The 17,227-nt window shown below is 51.1% G+C and overlaps 2 protein-coding genes across 3 annotated transcripts in view; one reads left to right on the top strand and one right to left on the bottom strand.

Moving 5' to 3' along the window:
- NADSYN1 (NAD synthetase 1) overlaps positions 1–17,227 on the top strand; it is a 559,458-nt gene that overhangs the window by 59,307 nt on the left and 482,924 nt on the right. The gene's annotated exons all lie outside the window — the stretch shown is intronic.
- SHANK2 (SH3 and multiple ankyrin repeat domains 2) overlaps positions 1–17,227 on the bottom strand; it is a 666,329-nt gene that overhangs the window by 391,638 nt on the left and 257,464 nt on the right. The gene's annotated exons all lie outside the window — the stretch shown is intronic.

Below are 17,227 nucleotides of genomic sequence, written 5' to 3'. Positions count from 1 at the left end.
CATGGGAAGTTCTGCAGAGCCCCACAGCCAGCCCTGCCCCGGGAAAGCAGAGCCCTCAGGCCCACTCAACAGGCCATCTCGGGTGCCCCTTGCTGAGACACCTTCATTGCCTGGCATTGGGTTTACGGGAGACAGCAATCCTTGGCGGGGTCCTCCTGGGCTCCTTAGAGCCTGTGGGGAGAGTGAAGTTGGGGGAAATGAAACATGAGCAACACTCCATGAGCTCTGGAAACAGAGCCAGACTCTTTCTAGGGAGCAGACACTGGAAACTCCAGCCAGGTGGACCTGGACCAGGCATCCCGGCGCCTCCCACGGGCCCTGGAGCTCAGAGCACAGCTTCCTGGGAGAGCCCAAGTGCGGGAGAGGGTGTGAGTCACAGCAGCCGTGGGGACAGACGAGACCCTGAGGCTGCGGTGAGGCTGAGTGCCTTGGCCATTGTTACCCAGTGACCGAGAGAGGTTTGAAGTGGACTGGTGCTCAGTTCTGGGTGCAGCCTTAAGTGTCTCTCTCGATCTCTTTATGGCCAGGGGTGATGCCTCTCGGCAGGCAGGGCAAAGGCAAATGTCTCCTCCCGACAGCTCCACCAGCCCGGAGCGTGTGATGTGTAGGATGCTTCCTGGGCATCTGCCTCCACTCTCAGTAACGGGAGAGAGACAGAGTGAAAATGCAGGATGCGTCCCGCGTTCCTGGAGCTGCCGTGACCGCTTAATGCATACTGGGTGACTTCAGACGACAGAAATTCATTATCTCACAATCTTAGAGGCCAAGAGTCCAAAATCAGGGTGGTGGCAGGGCTTCCTCCCTCCAGGGCCTCTAGTAGAGGACCCTTCCTGCCTCTTCTACTCCATTCTCTGCCTCTGTCTGCACGTGGCCTTCCGCTCTTGGTGTGCCTCTGTGGGTTCCTGTGTCTGAATGCCCCCTCCTCCTTCTTACAAAGACATCAGCCATTGGTCATACTAATCCAGCACGACCTCATGTTAACCAAACCAATTAAACCCACAAAGACCCTATTTCTAAATAAGGTCACATTCTGAGGTTCAAGTTGGACAACAAATTGAGGCGACACTATTTGACCCAGAAGAAAGACCCTGCAGTGTTAACAATGATTCACTTGGAGAGTGGAGGAGAAGAGAAGAAGGTTTGGACGATTTTCATATGTACACACATTTACCCCTTGCTTTTGTGTAATTTCTATGAAGACCACATATTACCTCTCTATTCAGAGGCAAATAAATAATAGTATATTTTTGATTAAGAAAAAACTATTTAAGATCTCAAAGGTCCTTGTTGACTGTCATGGGTAGGAAAGTTACCAATGCTAAAAATGCTGAGATCAAATCTGATGAGTCCAGGAGAGAGAAGGCTGCTGGCTCATGGCCCAAGAAACCCAGTGCCTTGTAACCATGACCAGTGTTGTTACTAGCACTCAGCCCAACCAACAAAGTCAAGAGCTTGAGCAACAGGAAAGTGAAGTGAGCAGGTGCCTCAGATTCCACCCCCAGTGGCCTGCATTCAGCCTTGTAGTTCGAAATCCAAGTGACTGCATGCACGGCTGGATCAAGGGAGAGGGACCAAGGTCCAGAGGGTGAATCATGCTCTCTCCATCCTGGCACAGGTAAGGAAGGGCCTTCTGGGGAAGGAGATGCAGAAGTAGCCCAAATGGAAGATGGATGCAGGCCCACACAATGAAAGGTCCTGCCAATGTTGACAAGCACATGAAGGCCAATGAAATGTCCCTCTCCGTTCTCAATGGGGAGCCCAGGGAGAAACACCCACAGCTGGAAGCAGGCACCACAGGGGGCAAAGCTGCTGGGGTGTGAGTGCACTGCCCCATGGCCTTTGGGGTCCTGGACAAGCCCTCTGGCCACCACAGAGCAGGGACTAGTCTCCCTACTACACCTGTGGTGCGTACACGGAGTGGACAGCAGCAGCTGTGCTCTTTTTGTTTTTGCAGAAATCCAGATCACGGTTCACTCACAACTATCAGAAACCCACCCCCAGATGTTCATGACTGTCCATCAATCTAGGAGGTCTGGGCCTGGCCCGTAGTCCTGGAAATCTGGATGCTCTCAGTGACCTGTTAATAAGAAAGGACAGCTATTTGGCCAGATGCCAGCATATGGCCCAGTGGCTCTGGCTGTTTGCACAGCAGGCTCGGCTGCCCCTCACTGACTTCATGATGAGGGATAATTAAAACGGCTTCCCTGATCATTCTCCTCCCTCACCCAATTTGGTTGCGTGATGAACAAGCTCAGAAGAAATTAGCAAGGTAAACCCTATAGGACAGACATTCTAGCAGGTGAGGAGTAAGCCAGGTTTCTGGAAGATTCCCATATCTAGAATGTTGGGTTCTGGGCAAATTGCCCATCAGTCTGCCCCATCTCAGTCACAGAAGGTGTCAGATCCCTCCTCTCTGCTCCCCCAACCCTTTGCTCAGATCTGATCCTCTCAGCTCTTCCAACAACCTCCAAGCAGGTCCCCATTTAGCCAGCTTCCCCTTCCTGATTCTTGAACCCCAAAGTTATAGCTCTGACCAGGGCATCTGCTTTAAAAATCTTCAACAGCTCCCATGGCTAGAACAAAAGTGAAGGAATGGGAATTCCTGCATTCAAATCCTAGTCTCCAACTTCACAAGAGGTGATGATAAACTGGCAGACCCTGAGGGCAGAGAAGCTCCCTTCCATGGCACAGGGCCTGGCATGTGGTTAGCTCACAAAAAATGTGAGATGAACAGAAGAGAGGAAGGAAAGAAAAAAGAAAGATGGGAAGAAAGGAAGGAGGTAAATCGATGGCAGGATGGGTAACTGCATGGATGGTTGGATGAACGGATGAATGGGTGGGTGTGTGGGTGGGTGGATAAATGAATGGATAAATAGATAAGTGAATGAGCGGAAAGATTGGTGAATGGGCAGATGGATGAATGAATGGATACAGAGATGGGTGAGTGCATGGATAGACAGATGGAAGGATAGATGGCTGAATGAAGAAATGGATAGATGAATAGATGAGTGGATGGATGGATGGATGGATGGATGGATGGAAAGATGGGAGAATAAATTAATAGGTGGATGGATGGATAAATGAATAGGTGAGTGAATGGGTGGGTGGGTAAATGGATAGATGAGTGGGTGGGTGAATGGGTGGTTCAATGGGTGGATGGATGGATGGATGGATGATGAATGGATAGGTGATGGGACGGATGGATGAATGAATGGGTACAGAGATGGATGAGTGAATGGATGAATAAATGGATGGATGGGTCAGTGAATAAGTGTGCAAGTGAACGCACAGATGAATGGATGGGTGATTGGAAGGGCAGATGGATGGATGGATGGATGATGAATGGATAGGTGATGGGACGGATGGATGAATGAATGGGTAGATAGATGGATGAGTGAATGGATGAATAAATGGATAGAGGATGGATGGGTGAGTGAGTAAGTGTGCAAGTGAACGCATAGATGAATGGATGGGTGACTGGATGGGAAGATGGGTGGTTAGGTGGGCGGATAGATGGATGGATGGACAGATAGATGGATAAATGATTGGATGAATGAATAGATGAATAAATGGATGAATGGGTAGACGGATGGATGGAGAGATAAATTAATGAACGGATATTTAGATGGATGAATGGGTAAAGAAATAGGTGGGTGGATGGGAGGTTGGGTGGTAGGTGGATGGGAGGGTGGATAGATATATTAGTTGTATATATAAAGGCAACCTTCCCCTCTTGGACTGTTTTGCCCATCTATTACATTTCCTTGCCTCTGGGTGGTGTGAGTTTAAACAATACTTGATGCATTATTTCATTAAAAACACCAACAGCCCTATAAGGTAGGCATCTAATTCCTGCTTCACTGAATCAGAGAATTTCAAGGATCTTAAACAGAGTCCCACTCAATAAGCAGGTGGCAGAGCTGGAATTCAAACACAGCAATATCTGCTTATCTGTGCCCAGGACTCTGCCCAGTGTCGTTCTCCCTGCTCTTCCCAGCCCCAAGCATCATTTGAAACTCTGGATACACACCAAATGGACACCCCTGGCCCGCCCTTAACTTCTGTCTACCTCATCTCTATCCTTAGTCTGACAGGGTTGGTGATACCTGTTTTGGACTTACAGTTCTCCCTGCTAACTTATGCTCTCTGCAACTGCCTGCCACTGCATGCAAATGTTCCTGCAACAGGAATAAAGCAAACATTTCCCTGACGATGGCCCCAGCAGCCAGGAGGCAGTCTCAATACCTGGTTTCCATGGTTTGCATATACTTCAGTAGACTCCAAGGGCTGGAGCCTGAGAGCCCAGTCGGGCCATAGGATGACTGACACTGGACAAGTAAGCAGGCCTCAGCTCCCAACCTACAAACTGGGAATAATGCAAGTAGCACCCACACAGGGTTATTTTAGGAATCAGATTGGATAATGCACAGGACTTAGCACCCCGTAAATATTCAATGGATGGTGACCCTCTTTTCAAATGCCTGCTCCTAAGCAAAGCGTTCTCAACTCAGCCACAAGCAACCTGGAGGCTGAGCCCCTCCTAGGCTGACTCTGGCCTTCCCTAGCACAGGGCTCAGTCATGTGCCCAATAAATGACTGCTGGGTCTTGGATATCCTATTTCCTTTTCTTCAAGTGGCCTCATTTCCTGATAAAGACCCTGGTGTCTTTCTCAGGACTTGAGAGGGCCAAGCCCTTGGTCAGTGCCCAAGAGAGCACAAGCAGTTGACATATGGGTTCTGCTGCCCACCCCATCATCCTCAGCACTTTAGTCGACAGGATGGCCCACCTCTTGCTATTAGGGGCATCACGGAGCACAAGGGGAGATCTAAGCCCACAAGACTTGAAACTCCCCAGTAGGAACTGACAGCAGCCTTAGCACATGACATCACGAAGACACCATGACCCCGAAGGCCAAAAATGGGGGTAACAGCAGATCACAGCGATGGGGCAGTTGCATGAGTCACACACCACGTTCCATGGCTCACACACATCCTCTCAGGAGGCTGAGACCCAGGATGGGGGCCACATCTGACCTAGTGTGTGGGTGCTTCACTGCAGCCTCCCCCTACCCCACCTTGGAATCCTTGTACTATAGCCTGATGGATTCTCCCGGCCTGTGGCAAGTTGCAAGACACCAGTTGGAGAGGGAATTATTCAAATCATAGCACACCCATGACCTGTGCTTCTCAGCTTTCATCCCAGCCCAAATGTGCCAGGAGCTAAATTTAGGGTGAGGGTTGTATCCAGCCCGTGCTCTGTCCAGAAAGAGCCGAGTGCTGCTGTGAAACCACCCAAAGCATCTGCTTCCCGTCCCCTGTCCGTGATCCATTTTAAACGGAGTCATCAAAATTCACTGCCATGTTCATATAAAATAACAGCAGCAACTGCCACTAAATTCATATTGCACTGTGCGGCCAGGCTGCTCTTCTCTTAGTCATGGCCATTCCAGGCAGGCAGGGGGCACGTGATACCCATGTCTGAAGCTGCAGGCATGGCAGTGTGCCATGCAAAAGCCCACGGCCTCCTGGAGTCTCTGCCATCCACTCAGTGGGCCAGACTGGAAACCCAGGCATGACCTGCACACCCAACACCTAGCAGCAAGGCAGATTTCAACCCGACCATGGCTCACCAGTCTCATGCCCATGGCTCAGTCTCCCATGGACATAGCAGCAGCCTACCAATGTGAGCCCGGCTTCCTTCCTTGCTAAAGACAGCTATCCACATAACAGCCAAAGGATTCTTCTTAACAATATAAATCATGGAAACTTCTTTGCTAAAACTCCTTAAAGGTTATCCACATTTAGAACAGAACCCAGACCCCTGATTTCGAATATGAGGCTCAAGGGATCTGGCTCCTATCTTCAGCCTAACTTTACTATCTCTTCTCCTGGACTATGCACCTCCCACTCATACCTCCATCTGGCTACCCCCGGCATCTGGGAGATCCCAAGGAAGTTCTTTCCCATGGCAGGGTCTTGGCCAAAGCTGTTTTCAGGAATGTGCTGTCCACACATCTGTACACGCTCGTCCCTCCCACAGGCATTCCTGAGTACTTGGTTTTTACTACTGGGCAGCACACCTTGCCCTCAGTCTCACGCTGTCCTTTCTGTACTGGAGCACTGGTTTTGAGCCTAGAGTCATAAAATGTTTAATACAGCACTGCTCTGGATGGGTGGGTGGAGGAATGGAGAGGTGAGTGGATACACAGAATGGTGGGTGGGTGAGTAGATAAACGGATATGTGGGTGGATGAATTAGATGGACAGAATGAATGTATAGATAATAGAGAGACGAACAGATGTCTGGATGGATGGGTGGATGAGGGTAAGTAGGCAAGTGGATGAACAGATGAATAGATAAGTAGATGGATGAATGAATAAATTGATATATAGATGGGTAGATGGATGCGTAGGTGGGTGGAGAGATAGATGGACAGACTGATGAATGGATGAACAGACGGATGAATGGAGAAGTGGTAGGCAGGCAGTAGGTGGATGGAAAGATGGGTAGATGGGTGGGTGGACAGATGGACCGACAGATGGACCGACAGATGGGTAAGTGTGTGGGTGGATGGACGAATGGATGGACAAATGGATGAAGTGGGTAGGCAGGCGAATGGATAGATGGAAAGATGGGTAGACGGATGGGTGAGTGGGTGGATGAATGGATGACAGGTAGATAGGTGGACGGATGGATAGTCAGAAAAGTGGATGAATGGCATCATGCGTAGATGATAGACGTCATCACCTCCACAACAGGGTCAGGGAAACCTCTTCAGAGAAGTTGAGAAACTTAAGACACAGAACCAGCAAGTGACAAAACAGGGTCAAGTCCCTGCCCTTGAACATGGTTTGACCCCCATGAAGTGAGAAAACAAGTCAGGAAGCTTGTCACCCACAGATTGGTTCTACCCTCGAGGCTGGTGTGCACTATAGCTGAAGAGATGCACTAAGCCCTCTTTCACTATCAGAGCTAAACACAAGGATAGATGAGCGAACTCTGGAGCACCACACCTCCAGGGACAGTCAGAAACCATGTCCCAGGGTCCAGCTCACAGCTGGGACTGATCAATGGGATGCCAATGCCTCTTCCAAATTCAGCCTTGGCAACAATCCCACAGCGCCCAGGCTCAGCAGTCATCCTCCTGTGTTCCGCAAAGAACACTGCCTATCTCCCTCCCTGCAGAGCAAACATCCCCACCTCCAACCTCCCCCAGCATCCGACCCTGCCCCTTGCTCCCTTCACGTGGTAGGAGCCCCTTTCTCTCAGAAGCCTCTTTGCTCCAGACCAAGGCGAACACAGCCCACCTGATCCCTTCACCTTCATACCCTATCACACCTGGTCAAACATTCTCTACCTGCCCCAAAGCCCCCGTGGCTATGAGTTACTTGGGTATGGGGGATTTTCTCAGCTCTGTACTTGGCACCCCCAGACTCTCATCAGCCTGAATGTCCCCTCACAGGCCCCTTCTCCCCTCAGGCCATGTTATTCTCATGCACACCCGCCCTTCAGACCTCTCCCACCACCCATGGTGACAGGTCTCTTTACGTAACCCCACGCAAGAACATTTTGAAGGTAGAAATGGTCTGTAGAATACAGGAAGGAAGAAGGGAATAAGAATTAGACCAACAGAGTGTGTATTTCATCTGTCCATCTTCAATCCTGATGTGTGGAGTGGGAGAATGCAAGGTGCCCAGGGACTGGGACTCAGTCTTGCTTTTCTACCAGTTGGGTGAATGAACCAGGACAAATAGTTAACCATTTCTCCCCTACTCTCTCGCTTGAAGAAAATGGATGATTACTCATCCTTTGACCTCTCAGTGTCATAAAAAATATAAAATGAAATGCGAGCATGCATTTATAGTTTTAGAAAGATACGCAAGGGGCCTGGTGCGATGGCTCAAGCCTGGAGTCCCTGCACTTTGGCAGACTGAGGTGGGAGGATCACTTGGGCCCAGGACCAGGTGTTCGAGACCAACCTGGGCAACATGGCAAAATCCCATCTCTATTTAAACAAACAAGCAAAAAAGAAATAAAAGAAAATGTGTATGTGAATCGCACCATAAAGCCCCTTCATTCCAAACTCTTTCCGCAGGAGCCACGTGCATCTCAGGGGACACTTTCTTCCCAGGACCCAGGGAAAGGACGTCCCTCCACCTGCTGGGCACATGGAGGGCAGTGCTGGCCTCGCTGGACCCCCTTGTGGGAGGGAAGCATGCCGGCCTGCCCCCTCTGCAGGTACCGTCAGTCCAAGCTGGCAGCTACCACCAGGCATTTTAATCAGGCCCAGGTTAGTAAATCCTGCCGCTTCCCTGTGGGTTTTAACCCTGCAGTTGGAAGGTCATGTTTAACAGCAAGACCTGCTATTATGCCTCTGTTTCCATGTGAAAATAAATGAGTCCCAAACCTACTAATGGTTTTGCTCCTCCAGTCTGTCCTCTTAAAAATGGGTCGTGAAGGACTAATGCTTTTAAAACACTATAAAACAAGGTCTGTAATGGCTCTGACGCCTCAAAAGGTGTATTAAGATGAAAATTTATGTTTTCCTACACCATACAGCATTGAAATACAAGCTCTAAAATAAGAGGCAGAATTATTGTGTGTTCTGACAAAAAATCCCTAGCCCTACCTGCAACTGAACTTGCATCAAAACACGATTTCCATCAAAATTTCCATCAAAAGTCTTATTTGGAGGAAAGCAGGCTTTTTAGGCTATTTTTTTTAAACCATGCAAACGTCCGTGCCAGAGTTAATTGCACTGAGTTGGCCTTCTCTACGAGCCAGTTAACTCTGTAGCTCAGGGCCTCGGGTTTGTTTCTTTGACTCCTCCAGGCAGGTGCAAATACAGCAACCTACAGTTGCCTCTGCAGGCTGCAGGGTTTGTGAGTTGAGACAATCCCAGCAGATGCCGACCCCCAGGCCAAAAGAGAAAGGCAGGGAATAGACCAGACCTCAGGGAGCTTAGAGCTAGACAATAAATAAGCACAGGAATAAATGAATGATCCAACTGGGAGGAGAACCAAAAGACCAAAGCAGAGCTGTGACCAGTTAGAAGAGGAGCAGAGCCCAATTTGGATAGGGTGGTCTAGGAGCAGAGGGACACAGGTGCAGCCAAAATGCAGAGAGCAGAGGGCAGGGGCAAAAAAAAAGTGAAGACCTGGGAAGGATCCTATCACACTGGGCCTCCCAGGCCAGGGGGAATCTGGTGTTGATACTAAACCTGCTGTGATGAAGTGTCTCGAGGGGGAGGGTGTGTACCACAATCTGATTTATGGTCTTTGTTGGAAAATCCCTCTTCCAGCTCCTGGGTGGAGACTGGGTTGTAGGAGTAGAACATGGAGCCTGGCTGGGAAGCTACTACATTGGTCTGTGTAGTCTCTGGAATGGGCTTGAGTAGAGACAGTGGGAATGGAAAGAAGTGCAATATGTCAGTTGGAATTTGGAGCCCGGACTGGACTGGCTGATGGACAGGACTGGACTGGCTGATGGACTGGACATGGGGTAACAAACTGTGGATGATGCTTAGCCACCCGGCTTGGGTGGATCATGAACAAAGAGGGAAATCTATGTGCTTGGGGTGGGGGTTGGGAGCTTGGTTGTGGACAGATTGCATTAGACGACCCTTTGAGATTCCCCCACGGGAGTAGTCAACTGGGCAGCGGGACATAGTCTAGAGTCTAGTAAACTGAAGGTAAGAATTTAGGAGGAGGAGACATGGGTGTGGGGCTGACTCTGCTGAAGCGCCTCTCGGGGCTCTCGGTCTCAGCAGGAGCCAAGCCACCTTACCTCAGGGACTCAGGGACACGGGCTAAAAGGTGTGAGCTGGTGGGCAGGGCAGAGGCCACTCCACAGGACTTAGGGACCAGGGGTAGCATCCACCTTAGACGTCAGGGATCGAGGGGTTTTTACACCTGGGTCGGTCTAGAGAAACCATGAACACCATCACATTCCAGGGACAAATCTCAAAAATAATTTGTAGGCCACACAGCAGGTGAGAGAGGTCCCTGGTCAGGAGGGGTTGGCCTAGGTTGAGTGGCCCACTGGGATGGGCTCCATGAGGTGACACCTCTGCCCATGAAGTGGCCGTCTCTGTTTCGGCTTCATCTAAGCACCAGATCCTGAGCTGATGGCACACCTGCCCCGTGCCCAGGTCCCAGCTCCCCGAACACAGCCTGACCTCATCCCGGCTCATCCAGTGCTGGCCCTGTCTGGACGAGCCTCAAGTGTCCTCTGCTTGCTGCCCTGGGATGCCTGTGAACTCCTGGCCACGGCTGTGCGGTGGAAGACAGGGATTCCTTGGGGGGTTTTCCTTATCTCTAGGACTCACCCACCTGCTCCCATGGCAAATCCTCATTTTAACTCTGGATCCCAACGAAGGTACAATTTAGAGTCTAAAATAACTCAGCTGGTGCAAACAGAGCTTTGCTGGGCCTGGTGCCTCCTTTCAGACAACATCTGGTCCCCTCTCTCTGGCATCCTAGGCTGAGGGCACGGGGAAGAGGCACCAGCACCTCGTTTCGGCCTCTTTATTTGGAGATGGGATCTTTACAGCTACAGGGAGTCTTTAAAGTGGAGTCACTCAGGTAGGCCCTCATCCAAACAGGAGAGGTGTGTTGTAGGAAGAGGAAACCTGGACAGACAGGAAGAAACCGAGTGGGGATGACGACGGCCACCTGCAAGCCAGGAGGAGAGGCCTCAGGAGAAACCAGCCCTGGGACACACTGATCACAGGCGTCCGCCTCCACAACTGTGAGAGAACGCTTCTGATAAAACCACCCGGTTTTTGATACTTTGTTACGGCAGCCCCAGCAAACTAGAACTGGCGCCATGGCCTCCCCTGTCCTGGCCCCTCGGTCTCTACGACCTGGGCACTTTGCAAGCGCAAGGAAGGGACCATCCAGTTTGGGGCGCCCACACACCCTTTCTTCCTTGAGCTCTGGTCACCGAGGAGGCAAAGGGGAGAGAGGCTTCCGAGGGGCCCATCATTTGGAAAGGGAAAACCAGCATCCGTTGCCGTGGCAACTCCACTGGGATGCTCTGCTATTTGCACATTTTGAAATTGGAGGTGGGTAGTGAGAAGGGAAAAAGGAAAGAAAAATTGAGGGAGATGGGAGTATCCAGAGCAAAAGAATGGAGAGAAAAGCAAACGGAGTTTAGGAAAAATCCAGCTTCGGACGGGTGACCCTGAGAGTGCTTACTGAGCTGAAATGAGTCCCAGGGGCTCTAGGACTTCCCCATTAAGTCATGGTGGTTCCAGCCAATGTCAGCCCAGGTCCCTCACTGTCAGAGAGGAAACGGAGGCTCAAAGATGAGAAGTGCCCTGTGCAAGGTCACCTTGTGACTTGGAGGATTCTCCAGGTAAAAGCAGCCGTATTGGGGGAAGGCCTCTGTTCTCGTAATGAACCAAACGTTTGTGTCAAACCCTCAAATTCATATGTTGAAATCCTAACCCCCAATGTGATGGTTTTATGAGGTGGGGTCTTTGAGAGGTAATCAAGTTATAAGGGTAGAACCTTCATAAACAGGATTAGTCTCTTTATTAAAGCGACCCCCAGGACCTGGGTGTGATGGTGTGAACCTGTAATCCCAGCGCTTTGGGAGGCGGAGGTGGGAGGATCCCTTGAGGCCACAAGTTTGAGACCAGCCTGGGCAACATGGCAAGACCCCGTCTATACAGAAAATACAAAACTTAGCTCGGTATGGTGCTGCACACCTGTAGTCCCAGCTACTCGGGAGGCTGAGGTGGGAGGACTGCTTGAGCCCAGGAGTTTGACTGGAAAACAGAGTGAGAGTGTCTTAAAAAAAAGGGGGGGGCCCTCGAGAGTTCTCTGGTACACTGGTTTCAGACTTCTAGCCTCCAGAATGGTGAGAAATAAATATGTATCGTTTATGAGTCATCTAGCTCATGGTACTTTGTTGCAGTGGCCTGAGTGGGCTAAGACACTCGTCCTTGGAGATCCCATGGAGTGGGGTTCAAGGGGTCCTTGCAATGCCCGTGAGAGGATTACAGTCAGACCTGCACCCCACCGCAGGCTCTAAGGAAAAGACTCAACTTTTAGGGTCTGGCTGGCAGACTTCTCTCACTGGACAAACCATTATAGAGAAAAGAAGCAAAGATGCTGCAGAACTAGGCGACGTCTAAATTTAGCCTCACAAAGAATCTAGAGCATGGGAGCGTGGAAATACTACTCTGAAGGGACAAGGAGAAGAATACAATGGGCCCAGGAGGCTGAATTCACCGTGAGTAAGGGCACGCGGTGGGGGCGGGCATCTGAGAAAGTACAGAAGTCAAGTGACGGAATGGCCAGGCTGAGATGCAGCTGCGCGTGCCTCATTCCCCAACAGCCCATTAGATGGAGGTGTGCCTCAGGGCGGGGTGGGGTGGCCAGGCAGGCTCAGCAGCAGAGGGCGGGGCCACAAGCATCCATCTCCAAAATCACCCATGAGCCTGCTAGCAAGGAGCCAGAAGATGCTGCCTGGTGCCACCTTCTGATGTAGCCAGACAAGAAGCGTGTTCTTCTTCCAGCATCAAATCAGATCCTTTCTCTCAAAATGAGCCTCAGATAGATGGATTCATTCATTCATTCATTCATTCATTCATTCATTCACTCACTCACTAATTCCTTCATTCACCCTGCAGAAACCAAGCACCTGCTATGTGCCAGGTACTGCTCTACCTAAGCATCCAGCATCGAGGAAGATGCCCACAGTGCTGCCCTTCCTCAACTTCAAATACCTGGCTTTCTTGGGTCGTGGCCCCTCCCTGGCAATCCCAGCCTCAGGCACTGCTCCCCTGGGCCCTCTTCTCCTCAGTGCTTTCTGCAGTTTCTTAGTGGCAGGGGGCTGCCTGGCTGTTCTCCAGGGTCCATGGCCTGTCCAGTATCTTGGTCATTAATTCCCTGCACAGATACCTCTGTCGGAAAGGCCCAGGGTGGTCTCCACTTTCTGGATTAGACTCTAACCCCCAGGCCACCAGGGAGCGGTCTGCTGCAGTCTACACCCTCCTGTGAGACTCAGGCTCCGCTCCAGACAGTGCTCCTGAGTGGCTCCCCTGTCATCAGAAGGCAGAGGCACAGAGTGCAGCTCAGAGGAACAGCAGCCCATCACGACCCGTGGTACCAAATGGGGGGAACCATTTGGGAGGGATCTAGTCACAGAGAAGGGAAGTCAGGAACTGAGACTCATTTTTGAGAGCAATGGTCAAAAGAGCCACACCTGGCTAATTAGGATTCTGAGAACGAGATGCTGCTGAAACAAGAAGGGAACAGATAAGACCAAGAAACATCCCAGACCTAACATTTGGCTACAAAGAAGGAGTCCAAGTGTTCTTTTATGTTGATGTTCCAGAAAGTCAAAATTGCAATTTGCTGCAGACGTCAGTAATTCTAGCACCAAGGGTTCACGGCGCTTGCACCTGGGATCCGAGGAGAGCAATTTACAAGGAGTAAGGATAGAATCTAAAGTCCTGTCTCAGTAGGAATGACTTTTCTTATCAGTTCATAAAGGGCCCGGAGACACACAAGTCAACAAATAGGAGATTTTTGTGATTTCTAAAGGTCTGCTTTTGCTGGAGATTTTCTGTGTCTACCTGGCAAATTTTCAACTCCCCATTTCCCCAAGGAGACATTTCTTAAGGGGTAACCTAGAAACAGCCACTCTCTGACTGCACATGGACACAGCAGGAGCTCCATGACAGCCCTCGCTGGTCTTGAGAACACCTCTAGGTAACAGAGGAGGACAGATCAACAACCGCAGCAGCCTCTTCCTTCACTCCCTCACTGTGGCTCTCACCCCAGCAGACAAGGCCTGGAGCTGACATTCCATGAAGCCAGGCGCCAAACGAATGATGCGTCGTGGACACCACCCTGGACAGCACAGAAGGGAAACAGGACCTCGTAGCCCAGAGGGATTTGAATCCAATTAGGTGTATTAAAAAAAGAGAGAGAGAGAGAGAGGTCCCTTGGGGTAGGGGATCCCCATTCCGACTCTCTCAAGTTCTAGAATACGAAGGTGCCATCCTGAGGTCAGCTGTCTCCTATCCGGGTAGGGGTGGGTGGAGGGTGCTGGTGGAAGGACTCTCTTGTCCGAGTCCTCAGTAAATCCTGAACATGGGGGAGGAACAATGAGGAGAGCACACACATCTTGGCTTTACATGGGCGGTAGGGCCGAGAGCAGGTCCAGAGGCCCCAGGACTCCACCAATGAGGACGAGAGGCAAGAACTGCTGTTGACAGCAAATAGCTGTGTGCACTGCCGGGAAGTACGGTATGGGCATGAGGGCTGAGGGCTGGGGCAGGACAGGCCAGAGCTGCCCGAGCCAGGGCTGCCTTCCCGAACACGCTGCCCCAGCCAGCAAAGCCTGTCCAGGCCACTGGCTCGTGAATGTGGGGTCAGCTCAGCCACGTTCCCTCTTGAGAATGGACGCTATAGATTTGTATTCATTACCCACTGAATTCAGAGCCAGCCAGACATCCACGTCTCACCCCAATAAAAGCTTTAACATTTACCCAGCGGCACAGAGTCATTATTCTGTGACAATATTCCACTGCTGACCTTTATTGCCTACGACTCTCTGTGAAATTTCCAAGGAAGCATTTCAGCGTTCAGCACACAGGTCCCAGGTCCACCGCCTCCACTGCTCCTGCACCGGCCGGCCCCCGCTTCCCGCCCATCCATCTCCGGGCTGTTTGCCTCTGTCTGGATTTCATGTACTGACAGTGTGTTTGCTACCACTTAATTCCATCACTGACTGTGCCTCCCTCTAAACTGATCAGTGTCAATTCTGGGCAAACAGTCGGGTGGAATTACCAGCGGGTCCACCCGTGCTGATTATGCAAATAGTGTACGCCGTCACCAAGGGCCCGGTGCTGGCAGTAAGTGTCTAAACTCCTTAGCATTTGACAGCATAATTGAAGACACAAATAGGAAGCCTAACGAAGAGTTTCTTTTCTTGAGGAAGCCTCCCTCGTTCTCACTTTCAACAGCTTGGCGCACAGGGTGCAGGTGAGTAAGGTGGGTCGCGTAGACACAGAGGCTGATGGGGTCGGCATGCGGACACCTGTCCACGGACATGGGGCGGTGTGATCTGCTCTTGGACAACTCCAGGTTCGTAACCTGTGCCTGCTATGATAAGCCCGGCCAAGCTGGATAAACTCCCAGGCCTCGGTTTCTCCATGTGTAAAATGGAAATAACACTATAATAAACAATGACAACAGTCAAGAGTCCCTCTACCACCACTGCTACTACCTGGGCATGAGGCTATTGACTATTGTTTATCCCTGTGATACAGAGGAGGCAACTATAGCACAGAGAGGTTAAGTAACTTGTCTGAAGTCACACAGCCTGTGAAGGGCAGAGTCAAGACACAAGCCAAGAAGGTGGGTTCCAGAGTCCAGGCTCACAGCCTGTGGACTGAGCTGGGGCATGTCCACATCTGACACAGTCAGTCCCACACCCCACAGGGGCAGCCCAGGGTCCCACCTACACAGGGAGCACAGTCCAGGAGCTCCCGTGGCCAGTTCTAAGTCCCGTCCAGGAAAGGGCTCTGGCACAGAAAACGCTGTTTGGACACATCATGCGGCCTCCTCATCCTTACCCATTCTCTTCCACAAACCTGCCCAATTCTCACCCAGGGTGCAAAGTCCAGAGGATGTTGGGGGAGGGTGTTCTGCAGTCAGAGGCCATGTCCAGGTGGGCGCTGAGTGCTAGAGGCTGAACTGTGTCACCCGCAAAATTTATGTGACGCAGGCTTAACCCCCAGGATGTCGGCACGTGTGCGACTGTATTGGGAGAGAGGGGCTTCAAAGAGGCAACTAAATTAAAATGAGGTCAGATGGGGTGTGTCCTAAATCCAATCCAACTGGTGTCCTTACAAGAAGAGATCAGGACACAGACATACAAAGGGATGACCACACGAGGATACAGGGAGAAGGCAAAGTCTACAAGCCAAGGAGAGAGGTCTCAGAAGGAACCAGTCCAGAGATCCCTTGATCTCGGCCTTCCGGCCTCCCAAACGGTGAGATGATAAATGATTTGTGGAAGCCTCCCCGTCTGTAGTGCTTTATGAGGGCAGCTGGAGCAAACTCATACACCACAGATCCCAACAATCTGTCCTAGAGGCCTCCAGTCCACCTGGTTTCAGAGGGAGGAGAATGTATTGGTCCACAGGCCACAGAACGCTTGGGATGCACCGATCAGCATGCTATTAAACTCACCAGGATCAATAGAATTCCACACATCCCATACACTTCCCACACCACAGTGATTAATGCTTCCAATCTCATCCTGTGCCATAGGAGGTTTTCATATTTCATGGCAAGGTTGTGCAGACCATTTGGTTCACGGCAGGCTGTCTGTCCCACCTTGCTGCCCACGGCCTCCCCGCCAAGCCAGGCTCAGGCGTGGAGCTCCTGACGGTGCCCAGCACTCTGCTTTGTGTCCTGGGCTAGAAACCTGGTTACCAGCAGAGCCTTCCTTGGGTTGGGCACCCTGGGCTCGGTGACCACCATGTCATCCTGGCATGTCTCCATCATCTCCTTGATTGTCCTCCCCCAGAAAGCGGCTTGACAGGGAGTCTCGTGGTGGTGGTGTTGGAAGCTGGGATGAGAACTGTCACTGGTCACTTACCACCACGCTGGGTGCTCAGTTGCTGTTGGGTCAGTGCAGGGATTTCACCACTAATTATGTGAAGCTCTCCAGGCTCTGCCTTCTCACACACCCAGAAACCCTCATAAAAGTCCACAAGAGTATCCCCCCAAATCCATGTCCACACAGAACCTATGAATATGGCCTTAACTGGAAATAGGGTCATTATCTCCTTGCAGATGTGATCAGTGAGGTTGCGACGAGGTCATACTGGATTAGGGAGGGTCCTAAATCCAATGACTGGTGTCCTTATAAGAGGAGTGTGGCCCAGGGCACTGTGGAAGAGGTTTGAGGATGAGCACAGCAGCAGAATCTGAGTGCTGGAGACTCACCCAAGCAGAGTGTGCTCCACTCCGTTCCAGGGGACTGAGATAAATGAACCCGGGGTGAGACCCAGCGCCGTCTCCTCCTGCAGTCCAGCTGAGCCAAAATGAGAGGCCAACCAGTGGGGAGGGAGATGCAGATTCAGGACATAGAAAAAATGGAAGGGACTGGTCCTGGACAGATGGGGGAAGGGGCAGGTGAGGGCCAAGAAAAGATCTAGGAAGGTTTTTGGGTTTTCAGTTCCTGGGCCATAACTGAG

The sequence above is a fragment of the Macaca thibetana genome, chromosome 14 (genome assembly GCF_024542745.1).
Source record: "Macaca thibetana thibetana isolate TM-01 chromosome 14, ASM2454274v1, whole genome shotgun sequence".
Lineage (NCBI taxonomy): Eukaryota > Metazoa > Chordata > Mammalia > Primates > Cercopithecidae > Macaca > Macaca thibetana.
This window is presented reverse-complemented; position numbering and strand designations above follow the sequence as displayed.